General features: G+C 36.8%; 1 long non-coding RNA gene across 2 annotated transcripts in view; it reads right to left on the bottom strand.

Annotated features, from left to right (window-relative positions):
* The window catches only part of LOC116567923, a 118,219-nt gene that overhangs the window by 11,323 nt on the left and 85,570 nt on the right, over window positions 1-21,326 (bottom strand). For both annotated transcript variants that reach the window (XR_004276430.1, XR_004276429.1), the window contains exon 2: window positions 10,921-10,991. This is a non-coding gene — a long non-coding RNA (uncharacterized LOC116567923). The remainder of the gene's footprint in view (window positions 1-10,920; window positions 10,992-21,326) is intronic.

Below are 21,326 nucleotides of genomic sequence, written 5' to 3'. Positions count from 1 at the left end.
TCAAAATTCCCGAGACTTATGCTCTCCCTAACCCCCTCCCAACATGGAAGTATGTAATGAGCCACTCCTCAAGACCCCCTTGCTGCTCTTTCTGCCCCTGAGTTCTGTCCTGGTGATTTAATAAAATCACCTCTCTGCACCAAAGACGTCTCAAGAATTCTTTCTTGGCCGTCAGCTTCAAACCCTGACATTGTCTTTCCTACATCAATAGCAGTGCAGGGCAATGTTCTAGACTGAATTTGATTTTTAAAAAATGCTTTCAAATCTCAGAAAAGAAAGCACAATTAAAGTGAATCAACTCTGCTAATTAAGAGTAAATAATGCCAAGCTCATTCCACTTCCTTTTTGATATGGCTATTGTGCTAACACATCATGAAAACACAGTAGACATTGTGTATCCAATTTATTTGGGAACACCACATGTGGTTTTAGAGCCATATTGCAAGAACATTAAAAATTCTCAGAACATAGCCTTTTAGAGCCCTTCCTTTAGGTGTAATTAAATTCCCATGTATTTGCAATGTCCTAGTACCCAGTCAACTGAGAGCCATCATACAGCCCAGGAGGCTATTAGAGAGAGCCCAGCAGTTACATTTTAGTTATTTATTCACTTTATCTCATGCTACCCTCTCTCAACTCTTCAACCTTTCCATTAATCTGTTAGCCTGTCCTCAGACTCTGTTTGCTTTAAGTTGCTTTTTTCAGACCCTGGAACTTGATTAAGGAAAATATCTATGCAATTCATCAAAGCCGGAGGAAAAGCCAGGCAGTCTTTCAAGTCTTAAGTATAATGTCACCTTTTGCTTTTCCTCCACATTTATTAACTAGGTCAAGTGGTGGACATGGGCCTCTGAGGGTCTCTGTTTGACCTTGCTTTGGGCCTGGCTGCCTTGAGAAAAACAATCTGGGCTCTGAGAATAGATTGCTTTTGATTTTGGTGACACGAGATCACTGGCTTTCCAATTTTTTCTGCTTCAACTCATATTGTAAATAGCCTTTATATGGACCACCCTCTAATGGTTGTACCCTGATCATAGGGTGTCAAGGCAAGAGTCAGACTGGGAGCAGTCCAGTTCTGGGCAGCCTAGTTCTAGATCTCCTTTTTTTTTTTTCTCCTTTCAAGAGGACATATTGAGTTATGAGTGAAAATCATGTTATTATGGTGATATAATCTTGATTCTGGTTTAATGTTTATTAAAAATCCAATTGTCCGTATACCTTGGTATTTATTAAAGGTGACAAATTACAGCCTCTCTTAACTGAACCAAGTGAGTTGTGATACTAGGCCAGAGAACTGGGCTAAATACAGTGTTGCAGCCAGTGGTTTAAATCTGCAACATAAAGTCCCTATTTTATTACAGGGGCAGGGAAGGAATATAGTTCCCTTTGCTTCAAATAGTTGATCACGTCCCAACACACTGGTGAAAAAGATGTCTTTATCTACCTAATTATTTTTGAGATTGAAGCAAATAAACAACAAACACGCTTATCTTTGGACTTTCTATTAACTAAACTACCCCACGCCTCTACTCCCTTTTCTTCCTCCTATCAATCTGCCCTCATCAAAAGATCTGACATCACTCATAAACACTGTAGTATACATTTAAGTGTACTTTGTTTTTCCAGAAAATTTCATATCATTTGCATTTTTGCCTTGTTTCAACTGTAGAGGTAAAAGTATTCCTATCCAAAAGTTGTAATTTTGTGTACCTGGCCTAAAATCAGACTGTTTGAAGCGTCAATCTGGAGGCAAGATGAATTACCCTTTTTTGAAATCATACAAAACAAGCAGCTGCCAAGGAAGGCACCCTGAGTCACAAACTCCTCCGCTAGTGGCTTTTAGAGTTTGCTGGCCTAGATCAGTTAGTTACTCCTTTCCCACTGCTGCAGTAAGCCCTCAATAAAACGTCCAGTTCACTGAAATGTAAAAATCACCCCTCTTTCTAGGAAGAACACTTTGATTCCACCCATTTTCCCAGACTAACTCTTTCAGATAAGAGTATTATAAGTTGAATAATGAAAGCAAATCTCAAAGAGAAAGAAAGAAAGGAAAAGAAAAAAGAAAAGAAAAGAAAAAAAAAAGAAAATTGAGGCTTATATCAACTCCAACCCATACAGGGACATAGGATCCCTCCTCAGTAATCCTTTTATAATTCTATCTACAACTTTTCTGAATTAAATACATGTGGTAAGCAACTAATCATGGTTTTGTTTTTTAATTAAAAATTAGGGCTGGACACGAGAGAAATCTCTCATTGACTAATCTAAGCACTTAGACACTCAAATTCAGTTTAAAACAAAACATACTCTGATTAGATATTTGATTCATTTTAATTCCTTTAACTTGAGAAGTCAAATTGGAGATAATAACCACCATTTAAATTAAAAGAGTCTAAAATATTCCACAGACATTTCTGAAGAAGATAAATACAACACAGAATTTAAAGGAGTAAGTACAAAAGTTTCCCTCTGGTGTGCCACTCTCAAGCCTGCATGCCTGTGTTACTTTTGAGGAATCCAGTTAGCATATGTAACAGGACTGTTTCTGGCAGTATTTCTAATCTGTGAAACTCTGTTCTGTTCAGTGTAGCTGCGGATCCCCTGTTCTGTGCGTCAGTACTAGGATCGCGGGAAACCCAGAAGAGGTTGAGGCCTGGTGGCTGTTCTCCTGGTGCCCGGACAATCGCCCTAAAACACAAATTCATTCATCAGCTCAGGCTACCATAACAAAATTCTTCAAATTGAATGACTTAAATAGATGTGGTGGCTGTAAGTCTAAGATCGGCAGTCAGCGTGGTCAGGTTCATGTGAGCGCTCTCTTCCTGGCTTGCAGGTAGCTACATCCTTATTGTGCCCTCATGTGACTCTTCTTCTTCTAAGAGTGCTAATCCCATCACGGGACTCCACTCTCAGGATCTCATCCAAATCATATACCCTCCCAACTGCCGTGGCAGACCCTAATACTATTACAGTAGGGTTTAGGACTTCAAGGTAAGAACTTTGGGGGGAGGCGTATCACAGACATTCAGTCCATAATAACCACCTCTCTTAAAAGCCTTTGAAAGTATCTCTCACCTTGAATTAGAAACCTCACAACTGCTCCCTGACTGTCCCCTGCTTTCCAGCCCATCTCTCATCCCTTATCTTATAGGTAACTTTTATCTATTCTAAACCATCTGCAATGTGTTTTCTGGTGATCTTTTTCTAAATATTTATTTATTTATTCTGAGAGAGAGAGAGAGAGAGAATGCACGCACATGAGTGGGGGTGGGGACATACAGAAGAACCTCAAGCAGACTCTCCTGCTGAGCTGGGAGTCTGATGCAGGGCTCTATCTCATGACCTTGAAATCATGATCTCAGCCAAAATTAAGAGCTGCTGCTCAAAGGACTGAGACACCCACGTGCCCCTCAATGATCTTTTATACGTCATGTTCCATCAGCCTGGGATCCCTTCCTTGTTTACCTGAATAATTCTTACTCTTAAAATATTGAATATAGCCTCTCTCTTCTCCTATTTTACTCCATGACTTTTCCTTATTCAGTCAGCTGGGCCATTTGTTCTCAAGAATAAATTATCTCAGGCATTACTGTCTCAGGAAAAGCCGAAAATAAAAGACAAAGAAGTCCATTCTTGCCTTTTGATTTTTAAAAGCCTTAGCCCCTAAGGGGAAGAGAAGCCATGGGTTTGAGAAAATAATAAAGCATAAAAGCAGTTTTCCCCCTGTCACAGATGAAGCCACCAGAGATGAGTTCTCTTCTATTTGGGAAGAATGGAGTGGAGCAGACATGAAGAGTGAGTAAGCAGTGGGGGAGGGTCCCAGGAAAAGGAAAGATGGATGGGGGAAGCAGATCTCTTAGAAAGGTGTATGTGTGTGTGTGCCTGAGAGCCTAGGAGGCTGTGTCTCACCCTGCAGGGAGCAGCTGTATGGCCCGTCTCAGCCCAAGAGGCCACAGGAGCCTCCAGTCCAAGGAGCTGTAGTATCTCAGAATGGTCACATGAAGGAAAGTGCCATAGGACTTTAGGACGCATAGTTTCCCATAGTGCAGCAGCAGGAAGGCCATTGCCAGAGGAAGTTGCTAGATTGGATATGGCCTTTTACTGGACATGAAGGATGACCTACCTGGCTGTGACCTGCATGTACTCACCCTTTGGAGCAGGTATGAAGATGAACGCCCCCATGGATACCAGCTACCCTCTCACCTCTCTAACGTCTAGACACTATGAACATTCCCAGAAGGTGACTTCATTCCTGAACTGATAGAGATGAAGTTTCCGTCTTCTGGCAGAATGGGCACGAAAGTTAGAAATTAAGTTGAATTCCTAAAAAAAGTAAAATGTTACTGCACATCAGAGTTTGTGGACAGAGATTCCAAAGCATACAAGTATTTAAGACTCAGCTTTGACAATATTCTTAATGAATCACCTTCTGATAACTCTCCTTGAGAAAGCGAGGGGTTCTTTCATTTAAAAAAGGAAGAAATCCTTCTTCAAAAGGTTATTATAAGGTTTAATGATAGCATGTTTATAAAAGACATAGTATAGTGCCTGATTTTTTGATAGCCCTCAGTAATTGGTGGATTGTATTCCAGTGTTTCTGGCTCACCTTTGCATAGTGCCTGGCGCAAAGCAGACACTCATATGCTCACCAAATCAAATCAATCTAATGCTCTAATTCATAGAGAAGTCGGCAAATATATAAAAAAAAAAATCTATTATCGGGGCGCCTGGGTGCCTCAGTGGGTTAAAGCCTCTGCCTTCGGCTCAGGTCATGATCCTAGGGTCCTGGGATCGAGCCCCGCATTGGGCTCTCTGCTCTGTGGGGAGCCTGCTTCCTCCTCTCTCTCTGCCTGCCTCTCTGCCTACTTGTGATCTCTGTCTGTCAAATAAATAAATAAAATCTTTAAAAAAAATCTATTATCTATCTATCTATCTATCTATCTATCATCTGTCTATCTTCTAAGGTGCTACTCTCTATATATTTGTAGAGTGGTATATAACCTGTACGCAGTAATAGTACAGAATGGAAGGAGAGATTAGTTTTGTTAATCACCAGTTTTCTAAAATCTGAACTGCAGGGAAGAATAAAGTTTGCTTGGTGAAGAAATCAGATACCCTTATTGAGAATATGAAATCAATGATCCCCCATTTCCTGGACCAAAGAAAACTTTGGCTCTGATCCCAGCTTAAGAATGTACAATAACTTTTAGTGATACTCTTTTCACACATGGATCTAGACACCCATCAAAATTCTTTCTGGCATTTAGTTAAATTTGAAAATAATATTTAGAGAAGACTGTGAGAAATCCAAGGCTATATCACAGTGGGAGATGTCAGTGGCTGTTAAAAGATGACAGGAAGCAGAAGTCTTATGTTGACAGGAGAAAGGAAGGAACGGCTGTAGATCCCAGGAAGAGGGAGTAGGAGAACAGCATCTTCCCTCATGCTACTATCCATCCCTCCTGGCTCTGAATCACAGGTTGCCCCCCTCCCCCTTCTGGGGTAGCTGCTGGGACATGAGACCATAGTGCAGGATGCTAAACTCCTTGGAGAGTACTGGCTGTGATTGTTTGGCAGCAACAAGGAAAGTGACACCAGTACCACTAATCAGATACTTGGTGTCTTTATCTGCATGAGGTAGAAAATTAATTGGAGAACAGAACCACAGTGAAGGTGTGAGAAAACCAGGTGGGTGACTTGATGTATGCTGCACTTGGTTAGAAAAGAAAAAAAAAATCTGTGAATTAATTGCTGGGTAGGAATGAAATGAAATGCTCTATCTGATCCAGCAGGACTTCCCTTCCGTCTCCTCCTCATTCTTCTCCTCCTCCCTCTTTTCTCACCAACCAGCCCCCTCTACCCCTTATTTGATATTCATTAGTTGAATAGCTTTGGAGCAGCCACAGGTTAGGGAACTTCTGTCCAAGGGTGACCCCCTAAAACCTTCAATGGGATCCAGAAGAGAGAAAGGGGAAAGAAACGATTTTTGTAAAAGGCTCTAGATCTACAGAAATGGAAATTAAGAGACTCTTAATGAGTCTTTAGTGCTAAGAAAGGGTTATGACTATGTGGAGTGGTGGCATCTATTTTTTTCCACAGGGAGTAGGAACGGGATGTAATAGGCAATTACAGTGGGGTGGAGTGGAAGATTAGGTAAAATACTGTGAGTTTGGTAGGAGACACTGAGAACTATAGCACTGAGATTTGTAGATTCAGTTCAATTGTCTTGCTGGGTGTTTTTTGTTTATTTGTTTTTAGTAGTGTAATGTTGCAAAGACATTAGACCAAGGTTTCTCATTGCTGACATTTTGGGATATAGGGCTGTCCTGTGTATTATAGGATGTTTAGCAGTATCTCTGGTCTCTACCTACTAGATGCCAGTAGCACTCTCCCAAGTTCTGTATTAGAGTATAGGCTAGTTGGACATACACTGAGGTTTTTAGCCTGTGATTTCTATAGTCTAAAGTGGAGCAGAAAACTTCTTCAATGTAAACAGGCACTGATTCCAGGTTGTTTCAAGTTCCACAGTAGAGTGAATTGAAATTTTATACCATTTGTTGAGAAATTCCTCAACTTCTCTAGATGTAACAGGTACACTGATAAAACTGCATCTTAAATGAATGTTGTCAAAAACAATTATTTAAAAAGTCTAAGGAAAAGGGTGTGGAAATGCCAGAGATGTGGAATTTAAATAGAGAATAAAGATTGAAATAAGAGCCATTTCATTTCTTCTGTCAAAATTTATAGATCAGCAATGTTAATATCCATAGAAATTAAAAATGCTACAAAATACTAAAAATACTATAAAATCACTACTCAATATTAAAAAAATTCAATTTTAAAAAAGCCAAAGTATCTGAATAGACATTTGTCCAAAGATATTCAAATGGCCAACTAGTATGTGTAAAGGTGCTCAACATCACTAATCAGCAGGTAAATGCAAATCAAAACCACAATGAGATATCACTTCACATCTGTTAAAATGGCCATTATCTGAAACACAAGAGATTAACAAATGCTGATGACAATGTGGGAAAAATGGAATCCCTGTGCACTATTGGGAGGAATGTAAATTGTACGGCCATTAGGGAAAATAGTATAGAAATGTCTCAAAAATTAAAAATAGAAATTACATACAATCCAGTAATTCCTCTACCAAGAAAATATCTGAGGAAACAAAAACACTATGTTGAAGAGATATCTGCATTCTCATATTTATAAATGTTATTATTTACAGTAGCCAAGACATGGAAACAAGTTAAGTGTCCATCAACAGAAGAATGGATCAAGAAGATGTGATACACACGCACACACACAACATGCACATGCAGAGGAATATTAACAGAGTATAAAAGAGAGGGAAATCCCACCATTTGTGGCAACATGGATGGACCTTGAGGGTATTATGCTAAGTAAAATAAGAAAGACAGATACTGTATGATATCACTTATGTGTGGAATATCAGTTATGTATCTCCTCCCTAAAACCCCAAACACATAGAAAAAGAAATCAGATTTGTGGTTACCAGAAATGGGGGATGGAAGTTTAGGGGAATGGGGGGAAGGTGGTCAAAAGATACAAACTTCTGGTTTTAAGATAAATAAATCCTAGAGATTAATGTACAATATGATGACTATAGCTAAAACTTCCATATAGTATATTGGAAAACTGCTAAGGGAGTAAATCTCAAAAGTTCTTATCATAAGGAAAAATACTTTTTTTTTCTTTTTTACATTTTTGTATCTATAGGAGTTACTGGATGTTAACTAAACTGTGATAATCATTTCACAATATATGTAAGTCAAGTCACTCATTATCCTGCATACCTTAAATTTATATAGTACTGTATATCAATTAATCTGAATAAAACAAGGACAAAAATAAAATATAATTCAAAAAAATTACTACAAAATTCACCTTCATGGCAAAAAAACACTCAATGTCCCCATGACAGGGGAGAAGAATGAAGATGGTGAATGGAACGGAGGCCACAGCAATACCCAGTCACAGCCTGTTGTCTTTAACCCCTCCAGCCACTGAGGACAGGCTAGAGCTCTGCTTCCCAATCAAGGAATTCCAAGTTGCATGTAGTGCTACCATCTTCAGAGTCCAAATACACAGGGAAAGAAAGAGCATTTGAATTGGATTTGGAAATTGGAATACACCTGAGATAAAGTGGTAAACACAGCAGATAAACACATCTGAGGAGTAACATAAGCATTCAGCTTCAAGTTAATCCCATGATGGCCTCTAAGAGAAGAAAGTACAGATCCTGAATTTTAAAAGCCGAAGAGTAGAGTTACAGCAACCAACACATGAAATGGCCTTAACAATGACCTAAATGGTGTTCATTCTTATAATACCTGTATTGAGAGGTTAAAAACAGTTTGGACATTGTATTCCACTTTGTCCATTTCACTTTGGTTCTTGTAATAGTTTTGATGCTTTTCTACTTTCCCCAGGGCATTTGACCCCTGATCACACACAACTTACTGAGAGATTAGAGAAGTATTGTCTGGAGAACAATAAGAGTTGGTGGATAATCTGGGAAGGTTTACAAAGAGAATACAAAGAGTGGTTATCATAGGGGTAGCACAGGAGTGGGATGTGGGTCCTGTGTGTTCCATCAGGGTACGAGCCTGAGCCCATTATTGCCATCTAGCCCTTTCTACAATTGACCTTGAATAGAAGGTCAGTGTGATATTGACCAAATTTGCAAGCAGCACAAAGCTTGCAGGTAGGGGAGATAAAAAACGATGACATATTACAAACCCAGCAGGATACAGATAATTCAGATCACTGGTTGAACAAAAGTGAGATGAGGTCTAATATAAAGACATGCAAGATAATATATGCACCCGAGAGAAAATAACTCTCAGCACAGATTCAAATTACGGGGGTATTACTCAGGAAGCTGTCATGCTGACCGAGATTTGGGGAGGATGGTGGATAACAAAATTGAATAGGAGTTCACAGTGCAATGCCACAGCAAAAAAAGGGCAGTGCTATTTTGAGATGTTTAGACAATATAAAATGATCTTTGAAAATACAAGAGGGGACAGAGAATTGCTTTTTACACCAGTAAAATCTCACCTTGAACTCCCTGGTCCCCTGACTTTAACAAAGACAGCAATGAGAAGGGAGATTAAGCAAAGATAGTTATTTGAATGCTATTCAAAATGATGCACAGGTCTCCCTAGGAGAAGCCGAATTGTCTTCTTATGCCAGGCAAACACGCATTTATAAAAAGTTTTCTCATATAAATTCCTTCTGCTACTGTATTTCCTTTAATGCCTTGTTGACTTTCAGAAAGGAAAAAAAATAACCAAAAATTCCTGTAGGGAGCATAAAATTTAGGATCTTTCATATGTTTAATAATATGTATTAGGTATAAATTCTTGCCTGCTAAAATCTTTGACTCTAATAGAAGAGAGATGACAAAATTATGCATACAAGGACAAATCAGTCCTTATATTAGACTAATATTAAACTAATCCCAGAACAATAAAGGTTCAAAAGGGAAGTCAATTAGGGAAGATTTCAAAGTGATCTCCCCTCCCCATTCATACTACTGAAAGATGAGTAGCAGCGAGAGGGGACAGATGATTCAGTGGAGAGAAACTGGAGCCTGGAAGGCACATGAGAGGGAAACGCTTGGCACCTGAGCTTGCCACTGGAGGTGTCAGGAATGGAAAAAACAGAAGAGTAGAGAATATGTGAAGGAAAAAATTAGTAATACTACAGAAGATAAGGTGTTGGCATCAGAATAACTGGGTTTTAATCGAGAATCTAGTACTCTGTAGATACACACATACCATTTATTTAATCTCTGTGACTGAAATGTTTTAAATCCAATTATAAAAACTACTTTGCAAGGTTATTTTTGAGAACTAAAAATAATATATATGTGAATCACTTAGAGGTCAAACATGTATTAGGTCCCTGATAAATGTTTACAATTTTAGTGACTGATTAGTTGTTGAAGCAATAGAGGAAAAAGAATAAAAGAGTCTGAGGTTTTATTCCTGGGTGGATTTTTATACAATTTTTAGAAATACAGCAGATAGGAGGGGAATTTATTAGTTTGGCAAGGCAGTAGAATACTGAGTTTCACCCATGTTGAGTTTGAAGAGATGATAGAATGCACTGGATTTTGAATTTTGCCAGAGTATGCCTCTTGAGGTGTTTTATGAACTACCAAATGTGGTGAGAGTAGAATCATTAAAATAGTACAGTTGCGTAAAAATTCTGAACCCAGTTTTCAATACTTGGAGGAGTAGTGATGTATTAGCATTTCTGTTGAACAGATTTTGAATGTTTTGATGAGCCTAGGTCAATCTGAAATAGAACTCAGGGCTAAAAATTCTCAGCTCATTGGACCACACATATGATTTTTTAAAAACACAAGTATCTAGATAAAGTTATAGAAATTACTCATGCTCAGTTTCTAATTCACATTTAATTCCACACATATAGTGGCAATGTTTTTATGTAAGCAAAGAGTATGTATAGTGGGAAAATTTCCATATGACCGTAACCAGATACATAAACAAAACTATAACAACAATCCAAATGGAGGATGTAGTGAGCATATCTACCTTGCATTACGATTTATCTTGTCTTAACTTTTATGTCTAGGAATACTATTGGTTGTCATTGAATGGTCTATAGCCACAGGAACAAGATAGAAATACCTTAAAATAGTCACAGTATGATGCTTCTTTGCACACGCATTTACTTCATTTTGTCATCATTCAAAAGACATTTTATTTCTGTCATTCAAACTAATAATCACCTCTAAAACTTAAAATGTTATATTAAAATATTAAATATAACAAACACCATGTTGGCTGAAGCATACCTAATTTTACTGATAACAGCTTACTGATAAAAAAGAGAAAGGTTAACATTAATACTTACAATTATCTTCCCAGTTGCCCAAACTTATTCTCACACCTTGATATTCTAGAGCAGAGATCAGCAAACTTTTTCTGTAAAGGAGCAGATAGTAAATATTTTATTTTGTGGGCCAAGAGCTAAAATATAGGATATTATATAGGCACTCATATAGAGAAAATAATGTCCACAAATTTTTAAAATAATAATTGAATATTATTAATCAATATAACTCAGTTGGTATATAATCATAATTAAATACAATTTTTTGTAATATAGGTCCTTTAATGAGAAAAATGGAATTTTGGAGTGAGGTGAAAGTTTGCTTAATTGGGGTTCAGTTAGTATACCCTGTCATCCTGGTAGGAATGTGACTTATTCCTTCTACAAAGCCTTCCCGGGCCTCTTTGAACACAGAGATCTTTTTTTTCAAGGAATGCTCCAGAATGTGTCGCCAGTACCTCTCTTTTGGCACTTTTTTACTACTCTCATAGTGTTGAACACTTTTCAATGCAGGGAGGCAGGTTTAGAGCACAAGCTCTGGGCTAAGACTCCCTGAATGTGAATTCTAGCAGAATTGAAATTTTTGAGTTTTATGATCTTTGACTACTTCATTTTGCTTATCTATAAAATGGATATTAGTGCCTACTTTACAGATTGCCATGAAGATTAAATGAATTAATAAAAGCAAAGATTTAGAAGAATACATGGCATATTATAAAGCTCTTGATATATTATCCTTTTAATTTTTTTTTTAGTTTTTAAAAATTTTTAAATTTTATTTTAAATTCCAGTAACAAATTTCTTTTGCTATTTTTCATTTATGATTGAAGTATAATTAAAATACAAGATTGTATTAGATTCAGGTGTACAACATATTAATTTGACAATTGTGTACAGTACTCAATGCTCACCATACAAGATTATCATGATGTTGACCATATTATCTATGCTGTACTTTTCATCTCTGTGACTTATATATCACTGGAAGTTTGTACCCCTTAATAGCCTTCATATATTTTGTGCACTGCCTACCCAATTCCCCTCTGGTAATTATCAGTTTTTTTCCTCTGTATTTAAGAGTCTTTTTGATTTTTGTTTGTTCATTATTTTAAGATTCCACATATAAGTGAAATCATATGGTATTTGTTTTTCTTGGACTTATTTCACTCAGCATAATACCCTCTAGGTCCATCAGTGCTGTAGCAAATGGCAAGGTCTTGTTCTTTTTTATGACTGAGTAATAATCTATCCATATATACAAACCACATCTTCTTTATTCATTCATCTATCAAATAGACATTTGGGTTGTTTCCATATGTTAGCTGTTGTAAATAATGTTGCAATAAATAGAGTGCATATATTTTTTCAAATTACATTTTAAAACAAATTATTTATTTATTTGAGAGACAGAGAGAGAGGGAGAGAGTGCATGCATGAGTAGGGGGAAAAGGCAGAGGGAGAGGGAGAAACAGGCTCCCTGTTGAGGAGAGAGCCTGATGCAGGGATCTATCCCAGGACCCTGGGATCATGACCTGAGCCAAAGACAGACACTCAATGGACTGAGCCACCCAGGTACCTCTCAAATTAGTGTTTTTTTGTTTTTGTTTTTGTTTTTTGATAAATATCCAGTAGTGGAATTACCTGATCACATAGTATTTCCATTATTAATTTTTTGAGGAACTTCCACACTATTTTCCACAGTGGTTGCACCAATATCCATTTCCAGAAACAGTACAGAATGGTTTCTTTTTCTCCACATCCTTGACAGTATTTATTATCTTATTGTTTTGATACTAGCCATTCTGACAGGTGTGAGAGGATATTTCATTGTAGTTTTAATTTGTATTTTCCTGATGACCAGTGATGCTAAGCATCATCTCATGTGTCTGTTGGCCATTTCTATGTCTTCTTTGGAAAATGTCTATTTAGGTCCTCTGCCCATTTCTTAATTGGATTTTTTACTGGTGTTGAGTTGCATTAGTTTATATATATAAACTAATGCATATATATATATATATGTATATTTATATACATACATATGTATACATTTAACCCCTTATAAGATATATTATTTACAAATATCTTTTCCCATTTGGTAGGTTGCTTTTTCATTTTGTTAACAATTTTCTTTGCTGAGCAAAAGCCTTTTATTTTAGTGTAATTCCAATATTTATTTTTGCTTTTATTTCTCTTGCCTGAGGGACACATTCACAAATACTTTGCTAAGGCTGATGTCCAAGATCATTGCTTGGGTTTTCTTCTAAGAGTGTTGTGGTTTCAGGTCTCACATTTAGGTCTTTAATCCATTTTGAGTTTATTTTTGTGCATGGTGTAAGAAATTCTCAGTTTCATTCTTTTGCATGTAGCTGTGCAATTTCCCAAAACCATTTATTGAATAGACTGTCTTTTCCCTATATTCTTCTCTTCTTTGCCATAGATTAATTGGCTATATATGCATGGATTTCTGGGCACTCTATCCTGTTCCACTGATCTATGTGTCTATTTTTGTGCCAGTACCATACTGTTGTGATTACTATAGATTTGTAGTATAGTTTTAAATCTGGAGTTGTGATATTTCCAAATTTATTCTTTTTCAAGATTGTTTTAGTTATTTGAGATCTTTTGTGGTTCAATACAAATTTTAGGAGTTTTCATTCTAGTTCTGTAAAAAAAAAAATGCTGCTGGTAGTTTGATAGGGATTGTACTGAATCTTTTGATTGCTTTGGGTAAAATGGATATTTTAAAGAGATTAAATCTTCCAATCTATGAGCATGGTTTATCATTCCATTTGCTTGCATCATCTTTAATTGCTTTCTTCAGGTCTTACAGTTTTCAAAGTATAGATCTTTCACACCCTTGGTTAACTTTATTTCTAGGTAATTTATTATTTTTGGTACGGTTGAAAATGGGATTGTTTTCTTATTTTCTCTTTCTGATATTTTTATTAGGGTATAGAAATGTAAGAATTTTCTGTATATGAATTTTGTATCCTGCAACTTTACTGTATTTATGTGTTAGTTCTAATAGGTTTTTTTGTTTTGTTTTGTTTTGTTTTTTGGTGGAGTCTTTAGTTTTCTACATACAGTATTACATCATCTGCACCTAGTAACCATTTTACTTCTTTGTTATTATTTGGTATGTCTTTTATTTCTTTTACTTATCTGATCATTGCAGCTAAGACTTCCAGTACTATATTAATAAAAGTGGTGAGAGTGGACATCCTTGTCTTGTTCCTGGATCTTAGAAGAAAAGCTCTCAGTTTTTCACCTTTGAGTATGAAGCTAGCTGTGAGTTTTCCATATATGTCATTTATTATTAAGGTATGTTTCCTCTAAACCCACTTCATTGAAAGTTTTTGTCATGAACACATACTTTACCAAATGATTATACTGAATCTACTGAGATATTCTTCTGATTTTTATCTTTCCTCTTGTTAATGTGATTTATCATATTGATTGATTTGTGAATGTTGAGCCACCCTTGTATCCCTGGCATAAATCCAACTTGATTGTTGTATCAGTAAATTTAGTTTGCTAATATTTTGTTGAGGATTTTTGCATTCAAGTTCACCAGAAATATTGGTATGAAGTTTTTTTTGTAGTGTCTATCTGGTTTTGGCACTATGCCTTCAGAATGTATTGGAAGTTTTCCTTTTCTAATTTTTGGAATAGGTTGAGAAGGATAGGAATTAATTCTTCCTTAATTGTTTGATAGAATTCACCTGTGAAGCCATCTGATCCTGAACTTACGTTTGTTGGAAGTTTTTATTACTGATTCAATTTTTGTTACTAGTAACAAGTATGTTCAAATTTTCTATTTCTTTCTGATTTAGTTTGGGAGATTGTGTGTTTCTAGGAACTTATCCATATCTTCTAGATTGCTGAACTTGTTGGCATATAATTTTTCATAATACCCTCATAATTCTTTGGATTTCTGTGGTGTCAATTGTTATTTCTCCTCTATTTTTAACTTTGAGTTCTCTCTCTCTCTCTTTTTTTTAAATACTCTTGCTAAGGGCTTAACACTTTTATCTTTTCAAAGAACTAGCCCTTAGTATCAGTGATCTGTTCTACTGTTTTGTTTTTGTTCGGTCTGTATTTATTTCTACTCTAATCTTTATTATTTTCTTCTTACGTCCTTTGGCATTGTTCTTCTTACTCAGTTCCTTTTGTAGTATGATTAGATTGTTTGAGATTTTTCTCATTTCTTGGGGCATGCCCATATTGCTATAAACTTCCCTCTTAGAACTGCTTTTAATGTTCAAAGTACAAAGATCTTGGACTGTTTGCCTTTATTTTCATTTATCTCCATGTATCTTTTCATTTCCTCTTTGATTTCTTCAACGACCGATGTTGATTAGTCTCCATCTGTTTGTGGGGGTTTTTTCCCCCCTCAGTTTTTCCTTTTAATTGATTCCTAGTAACATACCATTGTGCTTGATATTATTTCAATCTTCTTAAATTTTTGAGACTTGTTTTATGGCCTATTATTGATCTATCCTGGAGAATATTCCATATGCACTTGAAAAAGAATTTGTATTCTTCTGTTTTTAGATGAAATGTTCTGTGTATGTTAAGTCCATCTAGTCTAATGTGTCATTAAAAGCCACTGTTTTCTTATTGATTTTTCTGTCTGGACAATCATTCTTTGATGTGAGTGGGGTGTTAAACCCCTACTATTATTGTATTACTGTTCATTTCTCTCTTTATATCTGTTAAAGTTTGCCTTATATATTTAGATGCTTCTATTTTGGGTGCATAAATACTTATAATTGCTACCTACTTTTGTTGGATTGATCTTTCTTTCATTGTGTAGAGCCATTTTTTTTGTCTCCTGCTACAGTCTTTATTTTAAAATCTACTTTGTTTGATATAAGCATTGTTACCCTGGCTTGTTTTTGCTTCCATTTCCGAAGTGTATGTTTTTCCATCCCCTCACTTTCAGTCTATATGTATCTTTTAGTCTTGAGTGTTCTATAGGTAGCATATGTTTGGGGTTTGTTTATTCAATCACCATACCTCTTTTGATTTGTATATATATATTTAAAGTAATTATTTACAAGTATGTACATTGCCATTTTGTTAATTTTTTTCTGGTTGTTTCTGTAGTCTTCTGTTCCCTTCTTCTTCTCTTGCTCTTTTCCCTTGTGATTTCATAGCTTTCTTTAAGTGTTATGCTTGGATTCCTTTCTCTTTATTTGTGTATCTATTAGAGGCTTTTGATTTGTGGTTACCATTGAGTTTGTATATAACATATGTGTACAGCAGTCTATATTAAGTTGATGGTTGTTTAAACACATATAAAGTACTAAATTTTATTCCCCCTCCATGTTTTATGCATTTGACATTACATTTTACATCTTTTAATTTTGTGTTCCCCTTGACTAATATATGTAGTTATAAATGATTTTACTACTTTTGTGTTTTAATCTCCAAAAGGGCTTTGTAAATGGTTAAGCTTCTACCTTTACCATATGTTTGCTTTTACCTACCAAAACTTTTCCCTTCCTAACTTTCTTTCTTCTATTTATGACCTTTTCTTTCCACTTAAAGAAAGAAGTCCCTTTAGCACTTCTTGTAGGCTGGCTTAGCAGTGACAAACTCCTTTACCTTTTGTCTGGGAAACTCTACCCTTCAATTCAGAATGATAACCTTGCTGGGTAGAGCATCCTTGGTTGTAGGCTTTCCCCCCTCCCCTTTTTTCTCCTCCCCTCCCCCCCTTTCAGCTTTGAATATATCATGCCACTCCCTTTTGGCCTGAAAATTTTATGATAAAAGATCATCTGATAGTTTTATGGGATTTCCCCTGTATGTAACTATTTTCTTTTCTGTTTTTAAAACTATCCTTATTATTACACTTTGTCATTTTAATCATTATGTATCTTGGTGGACCTCCTTGAGTTAATCTTGTTCAGGATTTTCTGTGCTTCTTAGATCTGGATGTCAGTTTCCTCCCCCAGGTTAGGGAAGTTTTCAGCCATTATTTCTTTGGATAACTTTTTACCCCCTTCTCTCTCTTCTTCTTCTTCTAAATCCCCTGTAATGTGAATGTTATGCTTGATGATGTCACAGAGTTCCCTTAACCTAATCTCAGTTTTTATTATTCTTTTTTCTTTTCATTATTCACCTTGGTGGCTTTCCATTACCCAGTCTTCCAGATCACTGGTCTATCTTTTGCATTCTCTTATCTGCTCTTTATTTCTTATAGTGTATTTTTTTCACTTCAGTTATTGTATTTTCAGCTCTGACTAGTTCTCTTTTATATTTTCTTTGTGCAGTTCTCCAAGTTCTTTCACTCTTTCCTCAAGTTCCATGAGTATCTTTAAGACCATTACTCTGAAATTTTTTTTAAATATATATTTTTTTATTTATTTGACAGAGATCACAAGTAGTCTCCGTAGAGAGACTGATGCAAGGCGTGATTCTAGGACCCTGAGATCATGATCTGAGCTGAAGGCAGAGGCCTAAGCCACTAAGCCACCCAGGTACCCCTTGAAATTATTTTTAAGCGAGAGAAAGAACATATGAGTGGGGGGTGGGGGAAGAGGGAGAGGGAAAGAGTAAATCTTAAGCAGACTCCGTGACCAGCTCAGAGCCTGACACAGGGCTTGATCTCACAATCCTGAGATCATGCCTGGAGCCAAAATTGAGAGTCAGATGCTAAACCAACTGAGCCACCCAGGTGTCCTGCTTTGAAAACTTTATCACATATATTGCTTACCCTTGTTGCATCTAGCTCTTTTTCTGCGGTTTTGTCTATCTCCTCATTTTGTCTAGCTCACTGTGTTTGTTTATATACATTAGGTATGCTATCTTCTGGCCTTGCAATAGTGGCCTTCGTTAGAAGAGGTTCTGTGTGCCTCAAAATACTATTCCCCATGGTCACCAGAAACAGGTTCTATGGGGTATGCCCCATGTGGGCTGGGTGGGCTTTCTGCTGTGACTAAGTTTTGATTGCTTTCAGTCCAGCTGGTTGCAATGACTTGCTTTATCTGCTCTGAACATAGTGAATGGGGTTTGTTCCCCACACTTTTGAGACATTTGTCTGTGGCTGTCACAGGTTCATTTGTAGGTGGACCAACACTCATCCTGGCTGTCTGTAATTCCTTCTCTGCCATTGCTTAAGCACACTAAAGGACAGGACTTATTTTCTGCATAGCAAGCTATGAGGCCCGGGTATAGCAACTGTGAGTGTGCTAGGGTGTAGGGTTATAGTCCTCTTTCCACAGGAAAGGAGTCATTTTGGAGTGGCACTGGTTTAGTGAGACCTGTCTGGTAGAGATGGCAGGGCAGGAGCTGCTTTTGAGGTATACATGCTGAGGTGGGTAGTTGGATGGTGTGAGTCTACAGGTGAATGAAGGGCCCACTGTGTTAGCAAAGTAGATGGAGAGTGTTAGTGCTGGCCCCTGTGAGCATCTAGCTAACTAGGCTGGGGAAGGGAAAGAGAAATGATACCTGCCAGAAACAAAGTACCTTCAGCACTTTGTTTCTGAAAAAGCTTCTGCACATCCCTGCTCTTCTAATATACATCCTAAGATTAGTAAATAAATCTGCATCACTATATGCCAGGTGTCTTTCAAACTGCTGCTTCTGTGCTATGTCTTGGGCCAGGTTATTTTGTATGCTGGCTCTTTAACAATAGGCACTAATTTTCCCATTTCCCGTTGGCTTTCCTGGAGTTAAATCAGCTGCTTTTTAAAGTTTCCAGAGTTAAGTCCCTCTGGTTTTTAATACGACGTTGTGGAAACTCATCTTCTCAGTGTGGGTCCCCAGTGTTGGACATGCCTGGTGTGGGTTCTGATCCTCTTGCTTTTCTGTGCTTGTGATGATGCTCCTGTTTGTAATTAGTCATGCTGGGGGTTTGATTCCCAACCATATCTCTGTCCCTCTTATCCTTTTTGATGTGGCTTTCTATGACTAACTGTGAAAGGTTTGTTCTGTCAATCTTCAGGTCACTCTCAGCATTAGTTATATAGATATAGCAGCTGCCTGGGGTTTCTGTAGAGGAGCTCAGGATCCTCCTACTTCACCATCTTCTCTCCTTTTTTTTGATTTTTAAAATGCCATTTAAAAATGTAAAACTATTCTTAGCTCATGAGTTGTATAAAAAGAGGCAGTGGCTAGATTTGGATCATGGACCATATTTTGCCAGATTTTTTTTCTTTCCCTTAAACCATCACTATCTGTGTATTAGCACTGAAATATAAGAGCCAGAATATATCTTAGCTGTTGTCAAAGTTATCTCACTCATTGTATAGATAAAGAAACTGAGACCCAATAGTAAACCAACATGCCCTTACAAAGTCAGGGTCATAGGTCCCATAGTGGAAACTACATCCCAGAGACTTCCTACAATTGCAAGTCAAAGAGGGCAGCCTGAGTTGGTGGTGAGAACACCAAGGCAGAAGTTGACTAGAGTCTGAACTGGTTAGTTCAACATTTAAGTCTTGCTTGGCTTCAAAAAGGAGATCCAATGTGCTAGACTCCTGCCTGAATCAAAGCAAATGTGAGGACTTTGGAATTACTACTTCAGACTACAAGAATCTAAGGAGAAGTCAAGATTTACAATATACAACTCTTTCTGCTTCAGGATGCAAACTTCCAGAGTGTTAGTGTGCTAGGGATGCCATAACAAAATACCATAGATCAGGTGTTTTAAGCAACAGAAAATTATTTCGTCACAGTTCTGGATCCTAGAAGTTTGAGATCAAATTTTTGGTGGGGTTAGTTTCTTGGCTGACCTCTCTTCTTGGCTTGTAGGTGTTTTTACCTTCTCCCTGCTTTACACCTGTAAAAGTCTGTTTTACATCTCTGTAAAGTCTATTTCCTAATCTCCTCTTCTTATAAGGATACCAGTCATATTGGGTTAGAGCCCATCCTAATGCCCTCATAAAAAAATGAAGTTAAAATTAAATTACCTCTTTAAAGGCCCTGTCTCTAGATAGAGTCATATTCTGAAGGACTAAGAGATAGAACATCAACATTGAATTTTAGGGGGACACATTTCAGCCCATAATAGGATCTGAACTCTGATACTTTAGAAAGGTATTTTTTGTACCTGTGTAGTTCTGTAACACCTGAATCAAGCATAGGAAGGTAGATTGATTTTAAAAAAATGAATGTGAATAACTTTATAAAATCTTCTCCCTTTCAGTGTTAGAAGTAAGAAGGACTGTTATGATTGAGTCTCTCAAATACTCCATTGGTCTTAGTTTTCTCATCCATAAAACAAAACCTGACCTGACTTATAGAACCAGAGCAGAGGTGAATAAATGTTTGCCAAGTACCTTGAGGTCCTAGAGGAAAGTAATTCCATCTGCCCAAGCATTCAGATTATGTATTACAGTTTCAGAATTATATTTTAACCAAGTAATATTTCACAGGGATAACATAATCACCTAATGAATGCCCCTTGAATGTTAATTATGCAGCAGTATTGAAATGCACCAGCATGATTTATTTTGTCTGAAATATCCTTTACTTTTTCATACTATGCAATTTAGAGAACATTGTGACTACAGCACTCTATTCAAAGTCACCTTGCACCTTCACAAAATCCTGTCCTGCTAGAAAAATACTTAAATTAGTGCATGGTGTTTAGATTTTCACCTGACAGAAGTTTCTGTGCCTTTCTGACTGAATTATGAGTAGAGATAAGCATTTCTAGGGAAAGCATCAAATGGCAAAATTTGTCAACATTGCTCTGTACTTCTTTAATAAGAATCCCTGATTTTTGTCTAAACATCCTTATCTTCATTTGAAATAGGGTAGATATCTTACAGATGAGGAAACTGACATTCAGAGATATTTAGTAGCTTGCCGAAGACCACAGAGTTTGTAAGTGTTGGAGTCAAAACTAACATATAAGTTTGTCTGACTCTAATAGTTTTATTATAGCACTGCTTTATCTTTCAGAAGATCTCCCTTTTACCATAAAAACCTAGTAATAACCTGAAATATAAATAATTTTGTATAAGTACTTTGGATTTTTTTTAGTATACTTTTGTCTGCAAGTAATAAAAACTTAGCTCAAATTGATTTCGCTCCTTCCCAGCATGGCAGCTGGATGGCTGCCAGTAACAATGGAACTAAATTGGACAAAATTAAGGATGGCTCTTTTAGAGTAAAGGGAAACTATCTTTTACTATTCTAGCAAACCTTTCCATTTGTCTTATTGGTTGGAATTAGCTCACATGCTCTAAATCAATCAAGTGATGGGATTAAACTCAAACAACTCAGGTTCAGCCTTCATGCTCAGATTAATTCCCTAATCTATATAGATTCTGCTCTGTGGAGAACCTGTCAAGACTGGGGAGTAACTTGCAGTTCTGCTCCTTTCCAAGAGTCCTGGTGTTAACCAGGCTCTTAATATTTTAAGATTCTCTTTCTGCATATTTGAATTTACCATGACTAAAACCCATATACAT

This window comes from Mustela erminea, chromosome 10, assembly GCF_009829155.1.
Source record: "Mustela erminea isolate mMusErm1 chromosome 10, mMusErm1.Pri, whole genome shotgun sequence".
Taxonomy (NCBI): domain Eukaryota; kingdom Metazoa; phylum Chordata; class Mammalia; order Carnivora; family Mustelidae; genus Mustela; species Mustela erminea.
Note: the sequence above shows the minus strand (reverse complement) of the source record. Positions and strands in the feature narration are given on the sequence as shown.